At 52.1% G+C, this 23,347-nt stretch overlaps 1 protein-coding gene across 1 annotated transcript in view; it reads right to left on the bottom strand.

Annotated features, from left to right (window-relative positions):
- The window catches only part of LOC111183624 (SH3 and multiple ankyrin repeat domains protein 2), a 276,054-nt gene extending 261,540 nt beyond the window's left edge, over positions 1-14,514 (bottom strand). Inside the window, exon 1 of the mRNA XM_089914214.1 lies at positions 14,149-14,514. The gene's annotated coding sequence lies outside the window, so the exon portion shown is untranslated. The remainder of the gene's footprint in view (positions 1-14,148) is intronic.
- Between the last annotated feature and the right edge of the window lie 8,833 nt (positions 14,515-23,347).

Raw genomic sequence — 23,347 nt, 5'->3', positions numbered from 1 at the left:
TAATAACAATGAATCAAGCTACCCACAAGGATATAGGTAGCTATTATTTTCTTTTTCTTATTTTATCTTATTTTATTTTATGTGATGGCATTGTTAATAGAAAATATTTAACAGGAATTTATTTATTATGATGTAACCAAGTAAGCCTGGTAAAGAAATCATTTCTGCCTCACAACACGGAGCATCATGGAGCTGACTGGATGGTCTGTTACCTCGGAGGTATTTCCTGTCTTCTGGGAAAGCACCAACCCCACCACAGGCCACTGACCCCACAGCCAAGCACATGTTACATTCTGCTGGGGAATCTGCCGGGTGTCACAGGTGACTGCACAACCTGAAAGCCTTAGGACCACGTGGACACCCCAGCGGGGACCAGAAAACTGCCCATATGTCTAGGGGCAGCAATGAATGTTAAATAATAATAATATTATTCCTAGACACTTCCAGTAAGAATCCAGCTTTTTTGGAGAATAAACCCCAGAAGCTATTTCACTGGGCCTGGTCTGGGTAGAGAGTCTACACCAACCCACAGTGGCCTCGGGGTTTGGGGGAAGCTGCCCGGCCCTGGGGACCTGGGGTCCGGCAGGAAACCTACTGGGACCTGGCCAGGTCCCTTCTCCTTCCTGAGGCCCAGTGTTCTCCCAAAAGCTGGACCTGGGCCCCCCAGCACAAACATTCTAGAACCCTGATCAATCCTAAATTAGCTCTGGGGTCCCCTCCCACCCCAGTCTCTCTGAGAGGTGGGCCTGAGCTCCACCCTGGGGTAGAAGGCTGGGATGATAGAGGTTCTCACCTCTCTCCCTTTTCCTCCAGTGAAGATTCTTGGCTGCTAAACCCAGGAAGCACGTCTGCAGGAAGGGGGCTCCATCTGAGAACAAGACAGTGGGGCGACAAGGTAGAAGCAGGAGGGACTGGGTGGCGGGGGACAGGGGACAAGAAATAAGGAAGCCGATCCCAGCCCCCAGTAAGGGCTGCTACAAACCCGTGCTGACAGCAATAGAATTCAAGCCACCAAATGCAATTTTCAATTTCCTAGTAGCCACGTTTCAAACAAGAAAAGAAAAACCCAGTTGAAATGAATACTTATATTTTACGGAACCCAATACATACAGAATAGCGTCCCTTCAACTTGTGGCACTAGCCACGTTTCAAGGGCTCGACAGCCACGTGTGGCTAGTGCCACCGCACTGAATGGACAGAAGTGCTCGGTGGTAGCCTGGGTCCCTTGTCAAGGAAGCGTCTGTCCAGTCGCTGAAGATAAGACACCGGCTCAGCGCTTTGGCATCACCCTGGTCTGGCTGAGCCCCTGGGTCCGGCATGTCTGAGCCTGACCTGCCCTGCCATGTGCTGGCAGGGAGCCCTGAGCTGACCCACCCCTCTGAACAGGCTCCTTTTCTCAACCACAGAATGAAATAATTTGCAACGTGGTTGTTTGCGGTCTAAAGGAGATCATACCGCCAAGTCTCAAAGCTCCTTTGAAAGGGATTGTAAACACACATGGTGGACTTAGAGCCAGATCGATAGAAAACCAATCCCCAAATGAGCTTGGGAGCTGGATCTGTGACAGAGGGGGAGAGGCAAAGCCAGCAGGGGCGGGGGCAGGTCCTCCTGTGCTGAAACAGACAAATCACATCCCGGCCTGACACAAGGGCCAACTCCTGATGGCATAAAAATAATAAACGAATATAAAGCAAGCCATTAAAGTTATTAGAAGAGAATACAGCAGAACCTCTCATGACAACAGGGTAGGGATGACTCGGAACAGAGAAACCCTGAGGCACCACAAGGCACCAGGTAGTGAATGAGTGACATCTTGCAGAAGGGCATCCCCTCCCTGCTTCTCTCTCTGTCCCGACACCTTCCTTGGTCCTGCCCAAGACCTGGATGAACCCACAAAGGTGAGACCCAGTTCCCAGGCCTTTCCTCCTTGGGAGATGGGAACACAGGATATGGGAGGAATGTTGCTCCACAATTTCTCCAACAGACGGAGTCATTCCCGCTTTGTGGAGAGATTCAAGAAGAAAGATGGGCCTCTTTCTATGCGAAAGCAGCCTGGGTGAGGCGAGTGGGTGGGAGAGGTTCAGCTCTGCAATCCCAAGACCAGATGGGCCTCGGGCTGGTCACCGCTTCAAAACGTGCTTTCTGAAAGGAGGGGCTGGAATACCCACATTTATGGCAGCATCATTCACAACAGCCAAAAGGTGGAGGCAACCGAGTGTCCACGGACGGATGAAAAGATACACAAAATGTGGTCCATCCGCACAATGGAAGATTACTGAGCCTTAAAAAGGGAGGAAGTTCACAGACAGGCTACAACATGGATGAAACTTGAGGACATGATGCTCCGTGAAATAAGCCAGACACGAAAGGATAAATAATGTGTGATTTCATTTATACGAGGACCTACAGTCATCAAATTCATAGAGAGAGACAGTAGGGTGGTGGGGCCCGGGGCTGGGGGAGGGGGAGGGGGAGTGAGTGCCGAATGGGATGGGGACAGAGCGTCAGTTTGGGAAGACGGAAAGTTCTAGAGATGGATGGAGGTGAGGGTTGTATAACAATGTGAATGTGTAATGCCACTAGGCTGTACAGTTAAAGTGGTTAAGATGGTAAATTGCATGTTACATATACCTTAACACAACTTAAAAAATGTTAAGTGCAAATAAGTGTTTTCACATCAAATTCTTCACTTCTTATTTACTACTGCCCTCCCCTCCTTCAAGTCTTTGCTCAGGTGCCAGCTTCCTAGGGAGGCCCACCCTGACCACCCCTCCCCCCCCGCCCCCTAACCAAGCTCTCCTTCCCTCCTGGACCACAGAGGTGTCTCTTTGTTATCTCTCTTCTCATTATTTGTCTCCTCTGGCTAGAACTAATGCTAAGCCAGCAGAAGGAAGGAAATAATAAAAGTGAGGGTGAAAATTAATGAAAAAGAACATAGAAAAATAAAGAAAAATCAATGAGACCATAAGTTGGTTCTCTGAAAAGGTCAGTAAAATTGACAAACTTTTCACTAGAACGATCAGGAAAAAAAAGCGGGAAATACTCAAATCACCAAACTCAGAAATGAAGGGGAGACACTTAGCAGCCTCACAGGAACAAAAGAGAGGATGAGGAAATGCTATGAACAACTGCATGACAATAAATGAGATGGTTAGAGGAAATGGATTTCAGTGAGATGCAAACCAACCACTGTGATTCAAGAAGAAACAGAAGATCTGGACATACCCAGGCCAAGCAGGGGGAGAGTTAACAAATTCAAAACTGCACAGAAAGACAAGCTCAGGCCCAGGGGGCCGCACTGGTGAATTCTACCAAACATTTAAAGAAGAATTAGTATCTCAGAAAGATACACGCTCCCCTATGTTCACAGCAGCAGTATTCACAATAGCCAAGACATGGATGAGCAACCTACATGTCCATCGACGGATGAATGGATAAAGAAGATGTGGTCCATATATACAATGGAATACCACTCCGCCATGAAAAAGAATGACATAATGCCATTTGCGTTTGGCATGGACCTAGAGATTACCATCCTAAGTGAAGTAAGTCAGACAAATACCACGTGATATCACCTACATGTGGAATCCGACACAAATGAACTTATCTACGAAACAGAAACAGACTCACAGACATAGAGAACAGACTTGTGGTTGCCAAGGGGGAGGCTAGGTGGGAGAGGGATGGATTGGGAGTTTGGGGTTAGCAGATGTAAACTATTATATACAGAATGGATAAACAAAAAGGTCCTACTGTATAGCACAAGGAACTATATTCCATATCCTGTGATAAACCATAATGGAAAAGAATATTTAAAAAGAATGTATGTATATGGATAACTGAATCACTTTGCCGTACGGCAGAAATTAACACAACATTGTAAATCAACTATACTTCAATTTAAAAAAGAATTAATATCAATTCATCACCAACTTTTCCAAAAAATAGAAGAGAACCCTTCCCAACAATTTTTTGAGGCCGATATTACCATGATACCATCCCAAGAAAACTACAGACCCATAGCTCTTATGCACATACACACAAAAAGTTCAGCAAAATACTAGAAAACTGAATCCAGCAGCATATAAAAAGGCTTATAAACCATGACTAAGTGGGATTCATCCCAAGAGTGCAAAATCGGCTTCACATCAAAAAATCAATTAATGTAAGACACCGTATTAATAGAATAAAGGACCAAAAGCAGCTGATCATCTCAAGAGATGCAGAAAAAGCACTTGACACAATCCAGCAGCCCTTCAAGATATAAACACTCAACAAAGAAGACATGAGAACTTCTTGAACCTGATAAAGGGCAGCCACAAGAAACCCACCGCTAACATCACAACTAATGGTGAACGGCTGGATGCTTCCCCTCCCCCGAGATCAGGAACCAGACACGGATGCGCTCTCTCACCATTTCTATTCAACATTGTACTGACGGTTCTAGCCAGGGCAATTAGGCACGAAACAGAAGCATCCAGATTGGAAAGGAAGAAGTATGGAAAGTTCTCTCCTCCCTCCCGCTGGCTGCCCTGGTCCCCCCACCCCACCTCTGTCCACCGGTCCCTCTGCATGTGGACCCTGGTAGCAGAAAACAGCCTTCTTGCTTTACAATGTTGCCATGGCTCCCCACCTGTCACTGCCACACAATTTAGCTCCTGGTGACATCACACACACAAGTTACACCCCTAAGAGCAAAGTGCTAGCTGTGGATCAAACCAGCTCCCGCCTGGCTGAGCCCACATCCCACCACCCTAGCCTCTGCCACCAGCGGGCCTGTCCCATGGGGTGGGCACCACCTGATGACCTTCTGGGGTCCCCAACTAAACTTCACAGATGCATCCTGAATGACAAGAAAAGGGACACGTGTTAGAAACATCCACCCGACTACAGGGCAGAGCCAGCTTTCAGACCCACACCCTGTCCGTGTTGCCAGTCCCATGCTTCTTCAGGTGGTTCTCAATGTATGATCCAGGGAACCCTGGGGGGGGTTCCCCAAAGCCCTCTGAGGGGGTCTGTGAAGTCAGACCATTTTCATAATAACACTAAGACGTTAGTTGTTATTTCACTCTCACCCTGTCCCAAGTGTACTTCAGAGTTTTCCAGAAGCTACACAACGTGTGATGTTGCAACAGGCTAAATGCGGAAGCAGATACAAAAATCCAGCCATCTTCTGTTAAACCAGACAGTAAAGAGATTTTGCAAAAATGTAAAACACTCTCTTCATTTTTTCTTGTTTTGAAAAATAGCTATTTTTCATAAAAATATTTTATTTACAATAACACATGTAGGTTTAGTATTGTCATTTTTAAATGCATTACTAACCAAATAGGTTTAAATTCTCTTTTTAAATTTCTAACAGGATAAGTATCAGGAGATACAACGCACATAAACAAAAAGCTCTCTGGGGTCCTTAAAAGCTCTCCAAAGATGGGGCTTCCCTGGTGGCGCAGTGGTTGAGAGTCCGCCTGCCAATGCGGGGACACGGGTTCGTGCCCGGGTCCGGGAAGATCCCACATGCCGCGGAGCGGCTGGGCCCGTGGGCCATGGCCGCTGAGCCTGCGCGTCCGGAGCCTGTGCTCCACAACGGGAGAGGCCACAACAGTGAGAGGCCCGCGTACCGCAAAAAAAAAAAAAAAAAAAAACTCTTCAAAGAGGGGAGTGGGGTCCTTAGACCAAAAGTTTGAGAAGCCCTGTGCTACCCTGGCCCACTCGTCCTGAAAGGAGCAGAAAGGTCAGCTTGGGCATCACCCCTGAGATGACACAAAGGATGGGGCAGGACGGGTCCCTAATTCTGCACCTTGGAGTGGACGGCTGCCTGGTGTAGGGTCCTGGCAGTCAGGTCAGCTCCCTCTGCCTTGGTTTCCTCCCCGGAGAACGAGCATGAGGATACAAGTGCCCATTTCTCGGGTCTGTGGTGGGGATGGAGTGCGTCTGCACGTGGAGCCTTGCACAGCTCACACACTCGCTGTTACCCTGATTTTCACAATGTAAAGTCATCGAGATGGTCCACCGAGGGAGAGAGACGGACGGAAAGACAACTCCGGGAGCCCGTTTAGCCCCACAGTGACAGTGACAGTCCTGGGTCCCCCAATACATCCCTGACCCTGGTCTGAGTGGATGTCCCTCCCCCATGACCCAAAGAACCTCATCAGAAAGAGAAACAGATCGAGAGGCAGAGCAGAATCCTGCCGACTCAGCACAGACACCCGCGCTGTCACTCACCAGCCTGGGACATCCCCAGAAGGGACCCCAAAGAATCAAAATACACCAACACCAGGCGGCCTCATCCCACATATTTCTGGACCATTTCGCTGCAGGAAAGCCAAGAAGCCTTGAAACTCTTGGGAACCAAGAGTGTGCCATTCACCACCCCAGGTTTGGAGAATCATTAACCTCACACGCCAGGCTCGCCACAACCGCCTTCAGGAATTCCACCCCCACCTTCATCTGGACTCCGAGTTTTAACAAAATAAGCATTTAACCACAGCTGATTTTTTCCCCACCCTCCCGTCCCAGTGCACCAGCTTTGTAAACATCCCAGAGGTAATCTTGGTGGATGTAAATTCACGTGCCACCTGCCACGAACCGACATCCCGGATGTGGGTGGCAGGGAGCGGCCAGGCCTGAGTGCAGCTACTGGGCTGGCCCGGTCTGAACCCTCAGGGTGAGGCCAAAAAAGAACAGGCCAGTGGCCTGACTGGTTTTGTGACTTCCGGAAGCTGAATACACATGTGGGAGGGGAAGTGTGGAACCACTGATGCTGTCCAGCTCCAAGGACAGGGCTACTCCGAACCGGTACCCCTCCGGAACCCTGGGATACAGAGAAACAAGACCTAGTCCTTTCCCGGGGACCTGCCTGCCTGCTGATGGGGTCTACAGGCAAATCCCTATCGTTTGCCACACCCCGCCCCGGTTGATGGGGGGTGGTCAGGAAAACTCCCGGATAGGAGCTGCTGTGCCATGTGCTTTTCGGGGTGCAACCAACCTGCCTCTTCCACCCCCACCCAACCTTCCTCGCCCCCGGGGCAGGGATCCCAGGCTGAATTTTCAGGAAGGTTCAAAGGCTCATTTCCCTCCTCCAGGCCGGCCTTCAGCTCTGCTCAGGATGTGTGACCCTCTCCTTGTGCCCCAAGCCTCCTGGGACCCAATCTGGCAGGACACAGACCCCACTGCTCCGTCCTGCCCTTCCTCAGGCTCAAGCCACACCATGGGCCCATCAGAGCCCCTGGGAAAGGGTCCTGGCGGTCCAGGCTCCTGGCCAGGAGGATGGGCCCTGTTTCTCATTTCTCCTGTGCAGCCCTGGGAGGAACCCTGAGTGTTGACAGTCTGGGGCAGGACACCCCCATCCACAGGGCCTGGCCCATGTGGAGCACACAGGTGGCATCCTGTATCACTCTGTCACCTAGGTGTCACCGCTGTCCCCAGGGGGGATCACCTGCCGGAACCCTGAGGGCGGGGCTGTGTTCTTGCCCATTTCCCTCTCCTCCCCTGCAGGGGGCTCCAAACTGGGGTGCGTGGACCCTTTCCAAGGGGTCCAGTCTAAAGGGCATCAGTCTTTTCTGAAATAGCTCAGTCACAGAGAGGCCTGGGGTCTCCCTCTTCCCAGCAGCCCCTCCCATCTTTCACCTTTGAAAGGCCTTCCAGCCGCCTCTGAATCTTGTGGGGAGGGGACTCCCGGATACCAAACAAAGGGGGAACTTCACCTAAAGCTTTAATTTAAATACCAAAAACACCCACCGCCTGATCGCTGAGAGAGGCAGTTCCAGGAACATTTTCCCTTTTCCATTTCTAAAACTCTGTAATGTATATATAGTGTTTGATCACAGGGCTTTCTCAATCCAGAAGTGACTTTTTAAAAAATACTTAGTGACTTGAGGTTACAGAAAATTTTAAAAATCAATGTATGTATTATTTTCCTTGCAGAGAAATATGCTCGATCGATTAATAAAAGACCCACAAGCATAAAAGTCTATTATATCAGGATAAAACTCCTCGGGGAAGTGGGGCTATAAATCCAAGAAAGGAAAGGAGCAAACATCCCCTAAAGGCCCTCCAGGTATCTGTCAAGCAAAGGTGGGTGTCAAGCCACACTTTAGGCCGCAGTGGATACGGTTAAAGTTAGGGAACAGTTACTTTTCAAATGTCAATATTTACCTCACAGACCACATTCTACATCCTCGGCAAATATTTAAACCTACGAAGCACAACTTTAAAGGCTGACCTGAAAATGCCTGGGAAGTCTAGGGAAATGGTTCATAGAAGGATCTGCGGTGGGTGTAAAGTAATTCAGGGTGCAATTCTCTCAGCAATTCTCTCATACAAAAATGTTGCAGGAAACGTGTGAGAGGACATACAGTCTTTTTAAAACAATGTTAAGGGAGTCGAGAGGCAAAAAAAAATTTGTTTGGAAGAAAGCTGTCCCAGCAAGGTAGAGCCACTGTGGGTGAGCAATGATTATCCACCTGATGGAGGCCTCCAGGTGCACCTCCCAAATCAGGCCTTTTTAATTGAAGCAGCAGCTCAGGACTCCGGCCAACCATCTTCCTCAAAGTGCGTTCCTAGAACGCCGGACAGTGGGACCCTCTGGGGAGCTCCCAGCCTGCTTCTTGGGCCTCTGGGGAGGGCCAGAAGCCCCTCACCCGAGAGGCCCATCATATGAAATCTGCAGCTCTGGCCTTTTCAGGAAGGACTACTGTCCTGCGTGTGTGGTGCTAGCGTTTGATTGGAATTGCAAATAACTAGGTTTGGGGAGAGAAACGGAGCCCCACCTAACTTCTTTGCAGTTAACACTTAATGCTTTGGGTCTCTATTTGGCAGGGGGAGTTGGTAAAGGGAGTAATACGCTACTTTTGGAAGATAAGCCTGGACAGTTTGAAAATGCTAAGTTTGGGCACATTATTTAACCCTGGACCTGCACCCTAGAAACCAGCAGAGCAATAAAACGTTGTGTTGTCCAGGTGCCCGTTGACATTTAGAAGGAATTCCAGAAGACACTTGAGTGTGGGCAGGTCTGTGAAAACAGCTCAGTGTTGTGACCTGGGGGTGCCCAGAGACCCTTTCAGGTTTCCTATGAGGTGAGGACTTGTCATAATGACGCTAAGATATCGGCTTTTCTTCCCCATTCCCAAGTAAACCTGGATTTTCTAATGAGTGGAAAGCAGATGCCCATGAGAATCTAGATGTCTTAATAGAAAGATCCATGTCAGTTTCTAATGGATTCATGAATTATAATAAAGGTGACTGTATACATAAGAAAAAAACAAGAAAGGGGGCTTCCCTGGTGGCGCAGTGGTTGAGAGTCTGCCTGCCGATGCAGGGGACACGGGTTCGTGCCCCGGTCCGGGAAGATCCCACATGCCGCGGAGTGGCTGGGCCCGTGAGCCGTGGCCGCTAAGCCTGTGCGTCCGGAGCCTGTGCTCCGCGGCGGGAGAGGCCACAACAGTGAGAGGCCCGCTTACCGCAAAAAACAAACAAAAAAAAAAAAGAAAGGAAGGTAGGAAGGGAGGGAGGGAGGGAGGGAGGGGGAGAGAGAGAGGGAGGAAGGGAGGGAGAAAAAGAAAGAAAGAAAGAGAGAGAGAGAGAGGGAGGGAGGGAGGGAGGGAGGGAGGAAGAAAAAGAAATCTGCAGCTTTGACATCTGGAGCCTGTGGCTTCATTCCATCCTGAGAGGCAAGGAGAGGACTCTGAAAACCTCACAAGGACAATTTTCAAACCCTGTCCCACCCCTTCCTGCACTGGCTTCCTGCAGCCAATCACTGGGGGCCCTGCAGCTGCCCACTAGCTCCCAGCAGCCCTGAAGGCTTCTGCTGCCTACCCCCCTTCCCCCCAACCCCCGGAAGTGACACACGCCTCAGCTGGCCCATCCCTGGGGCATAACCGTCAAGACCGACACAGCTCACGACCCTGAGCCCTGGGCAGCCTCTGGGATCTGCCCCAGTATTGGGCGTGGGCTCCCCTTTCCCTTCCGTTAAAACTGCAAACCCCTTGAGTGGGGGGAAGGCCTGTGCTAGATGCATCCTTGTCCCCCAAAGACCCATCTCAGAACAACCACTGGAGCCATTGACATTAACATTTTTAGCCCCTTCCAAGCATTTCTTGAATCAGCTTTCAAAGAAAAAAAAAAGGCCTATCACCTCAAGAAGTGTGATCAGAAACTCTGGTTTTCACTTTCTGGCTACAGTTTTTCTCACACCACAGTTACAAGAAAGATCATCTTCTAACCACATGAGTTCTCCCACTGGGTGATGTGTGCGGTGTGCAGGCTTAAGGGCTGGGCTCTCCCAAGCTACCTGGGTGCGATCCCAGCTCACCGTGCACTAGGTGTGTGGTCTGGGGCAAGTGGCTCCACTGCTTCGAGCTTCAGGCTCCTGATCTGTAAATTGGGAATAATAACCAATCGCACCTCTCTCCTTCCGGAGTTTTGAGAGACTTGGATGAGGTCATCTATGGCAAGAGTGCCGCGCCAGGCCAGGCAGAAGGTGAGAACCTGACAGCTGACAGAACAAGAACCAGACCATTCCCGCCAGGTCCCAGGGCAATGCAGACACCCCAGGCCTCATCCAGGTGTTTTTAGAGCCCCCACCCCCTTCCTTTCCCAGACTGGGTTGGGGATGCTCTCTGTGCCCTACAGCGCCCAACGGTCACCTCCATCACAGCTCCTGTCCCACCGTGCACTAATGGTCCAATCCCCCTCTTCTCCCCGCTGGCCTGGAACCTCCCGTGGTGGCCTCCTGTGGCCAGCTTTGGCCGTCAGGTGATTATTTGTTGACTCGATTTTACAGTGTGCAGAGAAATTCCGATATAACCTAGATCGCCTCGGAATGAATGGCAGGCCCCTCATTCGGGTGGGCGGGTCAGGTGCAGTGGCCAGGTCACAAGGGTCACCCGGCCCTGCTCCGAGCCCTTCACCCAGGCAGTCCCAGGTGAGGGCTGGGGGCTCCCAAGATGAAAAAGACCAGGTCTTTGTTTGGGGTGCCTTCCTCCCCACCCATCCACAAACTACCCCCTCAGTCAAAGCAGAGGATTCAATAAATTTGCCCCAGGGGTCACATGGATGATCGAAGACCGTAAATGTTCCCTCCCTGGGGCTCAGGACAATGCAAGGCCCCAGGAGAGGCCGTAAATGTACTTTTCTCTTGGTTTTTCCACCCATGCTCCCCTCCACCCCACCCCACCCAGCCCAGAAGTAACTATGGACTCCAGATCCAACAGCCTGCCACCAAGCCGTGCCTTAAGTTGACAAAGCAGGAGCTGGAATCCTGGGGAAACGTGTTCAGCGGTCAGGGGCTGGGGTCCACACTGAATTCATCCCCACCATTCCCTTAGCAACCCCCAAACTGAGCCCCACTTTGGAAAAGCCCCCTGTACTCACCCGAGGTGACAAGGACACCAAAACTCTATCATTTAGGACTCCAGGACGTATTTAGAAAGAAAGCGAGTAGGATAAAGAATTATTTTTCTAGAAAAATCAGTTCAACTAGTGTTTCCCTGCACATTGGTTAACTCCCGGCACGTTTTTCGTATGTCAAGCTTTTTCTTCCATCCTCTTCCCCAGCACCGATGAAATATAAATTGCAATGCTATCTCGGAACAACACCATCTCCCTCCTGGTGGCATTGCTCACATCGGACCCCCTGCCGAACCCTCGATGATCCAGGCTTCTCCTAAATAGGGCCCCCACCCCCCGCGAGGCTTGGACCAAATTGGTGACCCTTAGGTGCCAACTTGGGGGCCTTCCTCACAACCCCAAGCACTTCAAGAAAAAAAAAAAAAATGAAGGAAGGGAAACCTCTGGGAAATTCACCTGAATGTGAATAGGGCTTTCTAAAGCAAATTGTACTGGGAGTCAGGAGGCAAAAAGGTTGCCTCCCCAAGCCCACCGCCCAAAGGGATCTAATTTTTTCAAAGCAGACAAGTGCGCTCAACAGTGCCCACTGGGAACCACCTTTACGGGCAAAATCACTTCATGCGCAAAGGGCTCCTTTTGATTCTTGAAGAATTCCAGCCGCTTCCACTGGGGCCCAAAGGAGCACCAGCTTTCCACCCAGTTCTTTCTTCTTGGAAAAGCAGAAATTCCTCAACATAATAATGGAACCCGCTTCCTTGATAACACTGCACTCCAGGAGTTTTACATCCAGACACTTGTAAAGCAGCGTAATTCCTATTAAGACAAGGGTCTCCCTCTGGCCTCCTTAAGGACACCGTGACTTCCTGGGCAAAAATCTACGCTACCATTTATTAACCCCCCCCTTAGGGCAGCCACATCCACCTTTCCCCCCCTTAATCACTGCCGAACCGCCAGTGGGCACAAAGCTCCAGGCAGACAGATGTTCAACCCCTTTATCAAGACGCAGCCTTGTTATCGCGGACAAGTGGTTTGAAAACTCGGGTCTCCAAAAGCAGCCGCCTCCGGGGTCTCTTCTGGTCGTCCCGAAACCCCCAGGCGCGGAACCGGTGGTCACTAATTATTTAACGCGGACAGCGCGGCACTTGGATGGAGGCTGAACCCAGCGCCCACGTGCTCTCCCTGCGGCCGGATCAGCAAAGCCGAGGGACAAGTCCCAGGTAGAGATCAAGGCGCCCTCAACGGAGGACTTCCGAAATTATCTCTCTGATTCTTGGAGCTTAATTTAATTAGCGGATTGACCTCATTAACGTTCGAACTTGAGTTTCAAACAAAAAGAGGTCACGAAACGATCCAATTTACGACCTCGAACTTCCACGCGGAAACCACTTTATTTTCGGAAGGCCTCTAAGGACTCCCGGGACCGTGGCCACAGCTGCCGGCCACGGGGCCCGCGGGTACCGCGGCCTGAGTTCCCACCTGGGAGCCCGAGCGCCTTCTCAGATCCGGCCGCCCGGGGTCGATTTAAAAGCTCCGCCTGAAAGCCCACTGTCACCAGCAGAGGCCTCGCCCCCTTCGGACGCCCCCAGCCCCACGGAAACACTGACCGCGCCCGCGCGCCCGCCCTCCCATCCCGTGCAGTGTCTGCGCGCAAACCCGCGGGAGGCACGCCGCTGGCCCGCACCCTCCGAACACCGGCGGCGAGGTCATCCGGCCCCGGCAGCAAGGTCCACCCCTATCCCCGCACCCTCCGAACCCGGGCAGCGAGGCCCTCCGCGGGGATCGCACCTGCGCGCACAATCCAGCGGCCCCAGCTCCGGCGGCGAGTGCACGGTTGGTGTCTCCAGGCGCCCCCGGCGCCCGGACACCCAGCGGAGGCGCCGGTGCCGCGGGCTGCGCGGGCGGATCGATGCCCGGGCGAAAGTTGCCAGGGAAACTTGAGCAACTCGAGCCCGCCGGTGCCAGCCTCCTGCATAATTCACGGGCGGCGGCGGCGGCGGCGAGGCGCGGGGGGGCCGCTCATCGGCACCAGCCGGGCCCCCCACCCCGGCTGGGGCGCGCGGCGCGCAGAGGCCGGGCACCTGGCGGGGGCTCTGCTCGGCCCCGGGGACCCGGGGATCCACTCGCGACCCCCGGGCCTGCGCCAGGTGCACCGGCCCCGGCCTCGCCGAGCCCGCTGCTCCAGCCGCGCGCACCTGGATGGGGGCTCTGGGCGCCGGTGCGGGGCCGGGGTAGCCGACGCAGGGTCTCCGGGGACCTGGCGACCGCAGCGCCTGTCACCGCCCCCGCGCGCCCCCTGGCGGCCCTGTGCCAGTTTTACCGCCGGGCATGCGGGCCCAGGTACCCGGGCCAGCGGGCGGCGACCTAGGGCAAGGAGATCCCAGGCAGGGGGCGGAGGTAAGTCCACCTGCGTTACCCCAAGGGAAGGGGCTGGAGGTGAGAGGGTTCATGCGCGCGGGGGACAAAGGCGGTGCTCCTGCGCTCTGCCCCCAGGCCGCTTCCAAAGCATTTTAAACCGACCCCTAGTCCAGAAGGAAGACGGGGGGGTTGCGGGGGCGTCGCTACAGAGAAGCGACCCCACCAGGACGCGAAGAACCCTTGCCCCAACCTCACATCCTCAGTCTCTATGGGCCCGAGACTGCTTGGACCCGCTGACTCCTGGAATCCAGACGCACCCAAAACGCAGCCGGTGAGGACGATCGGGCGCCCGAGGGCCACCTCCTGTCCTTCCCGGCCGCTCGGGGTGCCTCCGCCACCCCGCCCCGCTCGCGAAGCTCACCGAGCCCCCCGCCGCCGCCTCACCTGGCTCGGGGCGCAGCTCAGAGAGTCCGGGCCGGTCAGAGCCGCCAGGGAAGGGCTGGCGTCCGCGCGCACCTGGCTCGGCCGCGGGGACCCGAGCGACGCCGCGCCCAGCCCGGCCGGAGCGCGGGAGCCGCCGCCGCCGCCGCTCAGGTGTCCGGGTAGGGGGTGGGGACGCCGCGGCCCCGCCCCGCTTTGCAGCCGGGCCGGGGGCTCCCGGCAGGGGCAGCTGGGCCGTCCCTCCCCTCGGCCAGGAGCGGGCGGTTGGGACCGGCAAGGCTGGGAGAGGGGTCCCCTTTCGGCCAAAGGGCGCGCGCGGCCGGGGACTCAGGTGCGCCCCCCCCAATCTCCCCGCACCCCCCGGAGGCCGGTCAACCCCTCCCCACCCGGCCCCGGCCGGCTCCCGCCTGCCGTGGCGACCCGCACGCGGCGTGCGGGATCTGTTGCAGCAGCCCGGGGCCGCTCCGCCCGCCGCCCCGCCCCGCCCCGCCCCGCCCCGGGCTGCGTGGCTCGCCGGCCACACAACCGGTCAAACCCAGCGGACCTGAAAGTCCCTGAATTTTGCAAAGCCCGGTTCCTTCTGCGCAGCCCGCTCCCGCCCCAGAGTGTTTTATGTTCACAGGATTCGGAAATACAGAGGCCGATTGCCCATCTGAAGGTTTGCAGAGCAGATGAAAACTTTGTGCCTGGGTATTGCGCCGCCATCAGCCTCCCGGGCCACCTTGCACCTGGATGGGCGCTTCGTCCAGGGCGTGCAGACGCGTGTCTCGGCCAGCGGCCCTCCCAGCCGGGAAAAGCTTTAGCGGGTGGAAGAATTAAAACCAACCGCTCAGATGAATCCTGAAGTCGAAAAGGCACCCTCCGGAGACTCCCGGGAATCCTGTTGTTATCCAGGCCTCCGGGATCGTTAGGTTTGCCAAAACCCAAAGCGGGGCGGGGTGTCCTGAGCCTCAGGCCCCCAGCACCGAGCGGGGACGGTGGCTTTACTCTTCCCAACCTGAGGTACGAGCAATCGGCTAACAGCTTTTCTCAAGACCCTGGTAATTCACTGGTCACTCCACCTGTCTCTGAGTAAGCTAGGGAAGTTTCTGAGTCCTGGGATTTCCAGTATTCTGCAAAGGGGGAGCACTTGCTGCCGCCAAGATGTGCAAGCCTGAAGGCAGCTTGGAGGGGTTGGCAAACACCAGCGTCCAGGCTGTGATGTAGAACAACGTACTTCCGGGATAGCAAGCCTTCAACTATGCAAAACCTCAATCCATGTCTCCCCGTGAAGAATAAATATATTTATTTTTTTAAGTCAGTTTTATAGGACATGCCTGAGAGATTTGCATGGGCCGGTGACATCAACATACCAAAGGCAAAGTTAAATATTGGCTCTAGGTACTTTTTTTTTCCTCCTTGCATAATTGTCCCACATTTCAAAGAAGTCTTTAAAAGCACTTAGATTAAAAAAAAAAAAGAAAAGAAAAAAATGTTGTGTTTGGGGCCTAGTATTTCAGGACACACATGGGGTAAAATACCGTAACTCCTTTAGGGCGGCTGCCAAGATGCAAGCTCCTTTCTCTCCTCTGCTCCCTTAAGCATGAGATTTAATAAAATATTTATTGAATGAATAAAGGAGGCAATCAATCAAATAATAATAATCCTTCAAACAGGAAGAATGAAGCCCAGGCAGGATCTTGCAGGCATAACTTCTTTGGCCTGGAAGCAGGGGATCCTGCTGGGAAGGAGGGGGAGGAGGAGGGGGAGGGGGAGGGGGAGGGGAGGGGGAGGGGAGGGGGAGGGGAGGGGGAGGGGAGGGGGAGGGGAGGGGAGGGGGAGGGGGTGGCCAGCAGAATGTTCTGATGTTCTTTGGGTTTGTCAGTGGCGGCTCTTCTGGGAAGTGGCTTATAGGGAGTGAGGGGGCTGGGGGAGTGCTTTCTTCCACAAGTCCCCCCATGACCCCAAATAAAACGTGTTATCCAGGGAATTCCCTGGCGGTCCAGTGGTTAGGATTGCACACTGTCACTGCCAAGGGCCCAGGTTCAAACCCTGGTCGGAGAGCTAAGGTCCCAGAAGCCACGTGGCGAAGCCCCCCCAAAAAAAAAAAGTTATCTGAAGTGGCGTGTTTGCCACTACTATATTTAAAATAGATAACCAACAAGGACCTACTGCATAGCACAGGGAACTCTGCTAAATATTCTGTAATAATCTAAATGGGAAAAGATTTTGAAAAAGAATAGATACACGTATATGTAGAACTGAATCACTTTGCTGTACACCTGAAACTAACACAACTTTGTTAATCAACTATACTCCAATATAAAATAAAAATTAAAAAAATATAATAAAGTGGCTTGTTTGCCCTACAACTCCAACTCAAGTCCCTAAGATATCATCCCCCTCCAACCAGATTCCCACCCCCCAAACTCTCTTGCTCGGATTTCTAGAACCATCCTGCAGAGAGCAGAGGAAGCAGCTGCCCAGAATGCGGCCAGGGACACATTGCTGCTGTGCTCACGCAGGGCTCCAATGCCAAAGCCCTTCTGCTGTGTTCAAGAAATACTTCCCTGGGGGCCCAGGCCTCTGCCAGCCCGTCCACCCAACTGGACGCCCCTCGGCCACCCGCTCCAGTGCCTCTGATCTGTTTGTTGCTCAACAACAGGGCTCTGTGTGAGGCGCATCTTTTGGCATTTTAAGGACAGTATCCTGCTTTCGTCCCAGTTTCTCTGTGTCCATTTCGGTATCCAGTTCAGCCTTGTACGGATTGGGCAACGTCCTTCCAGTCTTCAAAAACCTCTTGTGAAAAGGCTGGGGATCCAAAAACACTGCAACGGTGCCTTTACTCACTTGTTGATGCCCTGAGAACGTGTTTCAGGGTAGGGGGCACCCTCAGCCCCTGACTGCCCGTGCCTGCCAGTGTTTTGCACCTTCGGGCATCCCTGTGCACGGCTCGTTTGAAGCGATCTTCCTGGTGGACCCGGAGCAGTCATGTCACAGAGCACCGTAACTCCATCTCAGTTTAGGAAAAGGGAAATCATCCTTTTTGCTTCTCGGTGTCAGAACTGCCTGTTTTTGCTTCTGTAAGCGGCCTTTACCTGGACGCACCCCACCCCCCAACATGTCTGATGATGCATGAATGAGCTAGCAGAAAGATGTAACGCTCTCCATCTCTGAGCTTTTCTTTTTCCTTGTAAAACCTGAAGCATTCGACCATCAGTCACAATATTTCTGGGTTGCCCCCCTGAGCACGGGGCACGCCAGGACTTCCCAGAAAGAGTAACTGCTTTACAGAGGACTAGAAACTGCGGCATCGTACCGTGAAGAGATGCGAACGTAACCAGCTCCTCTGTCCTGGGGAAAACATTATAAATATTTTGTGGCTTTGATTAACCCAGATGTTCATTGCATTCAGCGGTAGGCTTGGTCTGTCCCTCCCGAGGAGAAGGTCCGGGGTTTGGGATGCTGGAGGACAGCATCCTTCTTCAGAGAAGGGTTCTTAGGCTACCCAGATGGGAAGGACCTAGCCCAACCCTTCAGTTTACATGTGGGAAACTGGGCAGCAAGGATATATGGGACTCACCCAAGGACATGCGGTCAGAGCCAGGTAAAATCAGGTGTGCACAGGGGAAGCCTGGTAAACGCAAGAAAAAGTAGGTGCTCCAGCCAGCAAGTTTGCCCCATCCCCCCATCCCTGCCAGCCTCCCCTACGCTTCTGCAATTTTTTCTACATGTTTTCCACTGTAGCAAGAGATCCACTTCCCTCATGTTCCCGCACATCAAATATTGGCCCATACACTCATTTATTTGTCATTTCATGACAATTTCTAGCTCAGTTCCATAACCTGATACTATAAATATTCCCAGATCTCGCAAATCCCTCAACTCCTCTGCCAGCGTGCCTCCCATGTAGCCCTCTGTATCTTAACAAGGAGTTTTATTACTCTCCTTTAATTTTCCACATAGTTATTTTCCATAGACTTGTTTTGAAAAGCCCCCGGGACTGATATCTGAACAGAGAGTCGGGGCTGCTCACACAGGGAGCACCGAGGGAACCGAGGGAGAGCTGGCTTCTCCTGGAATCTGTGATGGTAGGTGGGGCTGGTCAGAAGCTCTCCCTGCTGGACTGGCAGATGGGGAAGCAGCAGACAGGAGGACAGGCCGGCAGAGGGGCCGAGGCTTTCCCCGTCAGGCAGCCCCCAGGCCAGCGTCTTTCTGCTTTCTGCTCTAGGAAATCTGCCAGCCCCCTGACGGTGCCAGCGTAGCCTGAAGACTGCGGGAGTTATGGCCCCAGGGGCAGCTCTCAGCCATCCTGGAAGCATCCTGGGAGACTGGAGGTGGAGATGCTCTGCTCCCCCCAAGCAAGTGAACAGTCCTGCTGGGGGAAGTTCTGAGGCCTCTAGGAGGTGCCACTGGTGGCCCCCATGCTTATGGCACAGACCTCAACAAAACCCCTTTATTGGGGGGTTTCCTCCTCTGTGTCTCCCTTTCCCCACGCCCTCACTCCTGATTCCATGTACCAACTCTCAAATACAGCATCCCGCATCCGAGTCCTTGTCGCAGGCAAAGCTTTCCGGGGAAACCCCAGATTAAGTAAACACGCTCTGTGATCCGGTGTCATGTCCATGAAGATGAAGCCCAAAGGGACAGCCGAGATCGCCCTGGAGGTGACGTGACCTGAGGCCAGGGGAAGTCCCGCTAAGGAGAGGGCGGGGGGGGTGGTCAGCTGCCGCCAAACAGCAAGAGCCGCTGGGCGCTGCTACGGGAAAGTGAAACATATCAGAAAGTCCCCTTGTAACCAGCTCAGAGGCTCTTGGGGTTTGCTTGGCAAGCAGACAAATGAAGCAAAAACCTTTTAAATTATCTACAGACAGAACACAGCCGGGCTTTGATAAAACAACACACCACGACTCAGTGAGGTTTATTCCCATAAAGCTAGAACGTGTCACGATTAGCAAATCTATCAAGAGAAATGTTTGATCCAACAAAACTTCTTCGTAAACAAAAAGGTATTGTTTGAGACTATTTTGATATTGTCCAGTTTTAAATATCAAACCAAAGCCAGCGTGATGTTCCCTAGGAAACACGAAATCACCCTCGTTCGATTCAGGAACAAGATACGGGAGCCTGCTTGGGAGTTCCCTGGCGGTCCAGTGGTTAGGGCGTGGCGCCTTCATTGCGGTGTCCCAGATTCAATCCCTGGCCGGGGAACTAAGATTCTGCAAGCTGCATGGCACAGCCAAAAGAAAAAAAGAAAACGATATGGGGCCTGCTAACATTACCAGCACTTAATATTTCTCTAGAAGTGCTAGCCAATGCAATGGAATAGGGAAATGAAATAAGAAATGTATATATTTGAAAAGGGAGGCAAACTTACCATTTAGGGAGGTGCTATGATTGTCTAGTTGAAAAAATCTAAGGAAATAAACTGAAAGCTCACGAAAGAGTTTAGTAAGGGGACTGTAGGGAACCAGTAGCTTTTCTATTTACGAACAATAAACAGTTGGAAATAGGAAACAATGACATTCCTGGAATCAACAGAACAAAAGGGGAAAAAGTGCCAGGAAAAATATAATGAGAACTTTTGAGACTTAGAGGGAAAAAAACCTTAAAATCCTCTTAAGAGAATGAAAAAAGTAGAATAAATAAAGGTCTGGTGTAGGGTTGAGGTTAAGGACAGCAACTATTAAACCAGACTGCTTGGTCCTGAGTCCCAGCTCCACGCTTACTAACTGGGTGGACTTAACTGTGTTTCCTAGCCTCTTTACATATTCTAAATATGTAAAGATTCTTTACAGACTAGCTATCTATTTAGAAAGTAATAGAAATCATTTAAAACCCTAATTGAAAAATGGGTCAATGACAGAAAAGGACAAGTTATTTTAAATATTTTTTTAAATGATAAGTCTTTTTAACAAATGATGCTGGAAGAATTGAACATCCATATGGGAAAAAAAATGAACCTCACACCTTATAAAAAATTACCTTGAAATGGATCGTAGCTCAATGTAAAAGATAGAACTATACAACTTTTAGAGGAAAAGCTAGGAGAAAATCTTTCCGTCTTTGGTTAGGCAAAGCGTTCTTAGTTATGATAACAAAAGCATGATCCATAAAAGAAAAGAAAATGGATACACTGGACTTTATCACAGTTTAAAATTTTTGCTCTTTGAAAAACACACTATACAGAGAATGAAAAACAAGAAACAGACTGGGAGAAAATTCTTGCAAATCACAGATCTGCCAAAGGACTTGGATCCAGAATGCTCAAAATAAGAGCTCAAAAAACTCAGCAATAATCTGAAACAAGCTGCCCAAGGAAAACACGGGCAAAAGATGAGGCCACCGTCTTCACAAAAGAAGATATTCAGAGGGCGAAAGCGCCCATGAAAAGATGCTCAATGTAATTAATCATTAGAGAAATGCAAATTTAAACTACACACCTATTAGAATGACTAAAAAGAAAAAAGGGCTGAAGACGGGGAGCAGCTGGAACCCTCACACATCGCTGGCGGCTACATAAAAGGGCACAAACTCTTTGGAAAACAGTTTGGCGGTTCTTCATGAAACTAACCCCATACGTAATACATTCGACCCAGGTGTTTACCCGAGAGAAATGGAAAATGTTTCTGTATGAATGTTTGTAGCAGCTTTAGTGCTAGCCCCTCACATCTCCATGTCCCTCACATCCTCCTTCTCCTGTCCTGCCTGCATCCAACATACCTCCCCAACCCAGCAGGTACCTGAACCCTGTCCCCCATCACCTGCTGCTGGTTCTGAACCACCTGCAGCCCTGCCCCTCACCACCTCGTCACACCTCCGGACAGCTGGGCTAGCTGTGCATGGAATTCCTGCCCTGCTTTAAGTCCCACGGGCTCCCACCCCTCCTGGGTCAGCTCTAAGATCCTCCCGAGGTCCTCAGAGGTCTCGGCCTCCCTTCTCATCCCCTGTGGAGGGTGGCTCACGGTCCCCTCCCTTCAGAGAACCTTGATGGCACACAGATACTTGCTGTCCCTTCACTGGGCTAGAAATCCCAGGGGCGCCTGACATTTCCCATCCCCAGGGCGCCCTTCAGGTTCGCAGGGGATGGCTGGAGCCTGGGGCCAGGGGTTGTTTCACAAACCGGCTGCATACATGGAGGGCCAGGAGAGACGGACGAAAGAGGCAGCCGCTCCAGACAGGCAGGTGGAATCAGCAGGAGACTTACATACAGACTTGTACGTAAGACCAGTAGATCTCTGTGTCTGCCCGCCAAATCCTGAAGGTTATATGGAGGTCAGGGCTCAGTCTCAACACCGGCTGATGGTCTCAGTACCACCCTGCTCTCTCGAGGCCACATCCTTGAAAACGGCTCCCACTGTGGGCCCGGTGGGCAGAAGACACATTCAGGCACAAGGGACGGGTGAGGGGCTGCCGACTGCCCCGGGGCCAGCTCACAGGTCAACTGGCAGCCACGTCCACAGGGTCTTTGAATTCATTTAATGTAAGAAACGTGATGAAGCTGCTCCCAGGGACCAGTGTTTGGGGCGCGGCAGACACGGGGCTCCCCAACGTGCATTCGGCATGAACAGTCCTGAATCGGGATCCATCTCGCAGAGGAGGTGATGTTTGGAACCCACCCCCCCCCCAACAAAGAGGACAGGCCACCTGGGCACGGGGACACCGAGATGGGGTGGTGCCGCCCAAGGAGAGCTCTTGTCTACCCCACCATCGGGGTCCTCGTGCCCAAGAGAGCAAATCTCAAAGCAATTTAAATTTTACAATTATGCGGAGCTGATTTTTGTTAGAAGCATCAACTTCCAGGCCTCCACTGCTCTATTTTTTAAAGGAGTAAAACACCTTCGTTTTAAATAAGTGAATGACGGCTACAGTGATGAATCTGGCCTGTTACCACCACCTGGGAAGTAGACGGAGCATACCTGGTAGGTTTCTCACTTTTAACAAAGCTGTCTCCCTCTGACCTTCCAAGGTCAGAGTCAAGGAAATGAATTCTAGAGGAAAGAGGTAACGTAACACTCAAAAGGAAATGTCCACGGTGAATTATTTGACTTTCTGCTACAAGAGATGAATGCCTTCTCCGCTGACAGCCTGGAGTAGAGGGTCCACCCTTAGGACAGACAGGAAGCAGAACTCGGAATCATTTTATTAACGGTGATTTAACTTTTTAACTTTCTGTCTTTGGACGGTGGCGGGCACATACCGCAGGGTGTGGGTAGGAACTGCCAGGTTTTAAGAACCCAAGATGGGGACTTCCCTGGAGGTCCGGTGGTTAGGACTCTGCGCTTCCACTGCAGGGGGCACGGGTTCGATCCCTGGTCAGGGAACTAAGATCCCACATGCCACGCAGCCAGAAAAAAAAAAAGATTAAATTAAAAAAAAATTGAAAGAAAACAAGATGCCCAGCCCCTCGGCGACCCTCTCATTCCCTCGGGTGAGGCTGGGTGTGAGGGCCTCAGACAGGAGCCCGTGTCTGGAGCTCGCAGGCGGGAGCCAGGGGAGCCCCCGAGTCCCAGCCGAGGGGTCTGAGTTCCTCCTGTTGGCCTGCTGTGCAGGGCACCAGAAAGCGCCACCCCCCTGCCCAGGGCATGCCTCCACCCCAGCAGCCCACTGTGATGGACAAGTCGGGGCCGCCACAGTGCTCATGACTCGGGGGGGCGGTGTCAGGGGGCAGCGGGGGTCTGGGCGCCCCCGAGAACCATCTCATGCACTGCAGGGGAGCCCCGCTCTGGGAAATGCTGCTCCACAGCTCTGAGACCTCATTTCTTCATTTGTCAAATTCCTCTAAAAACTGACCTCCGAGGTGGGAATGGAGGTGCAGCAGCAGAAGCTTGGAGACTGGAGGGGCCACGAAAGGAGATACCTCCCCTGCCCCCATCACCAGGCGTCCCCTTCATTATCCCACTGTGTTGTCCCAACGTTGACCCAGTGTTCCACAGCGAAGTGGAAACGTGGAGATGGTCCAGGGCTGGGAACAGGATGCTACACAGACGTTTATTTGCATAAATGATCATGTAATTATTATTATTATTACATTATTATCTTTGATTAATTGTTCTGTTATTGTTACATTGTTTTTATTATTGTCAATTAGTACAATAATAGAGTAATAGGTTAACAAATTTTTGTCAAGGCAGACGCGAAAGATAAAGGGTACCTCTCATGGGGAAACCACCTTGCCCTGTCAGAATTCGTCGCCCCACCCCTTGGTCCAGGCACATCTCTG

Source organism: Delphinapterus leucas, chromosome 7 (genome assembly GCF_059928025.1).
Source record: "Delphinapterus leucas isolate spDelLeu-1000000601 "Yukka" chromosome 7, BTC_Dleu_Yukka2, whole genome shotgun sequence".
NCBI classification, from domain to species: domain Eukaryota; kingdom Metazoa; phylum Chordata; class Mammalia; order Artiodactyla; family Monodontidae; genus Delphinapterus; species Delphinapterus leucas.
Note: the sequence above shows the minus strand (reverse complement) of the source record. Positions and strands in the feature narration are given on the sequence as shown.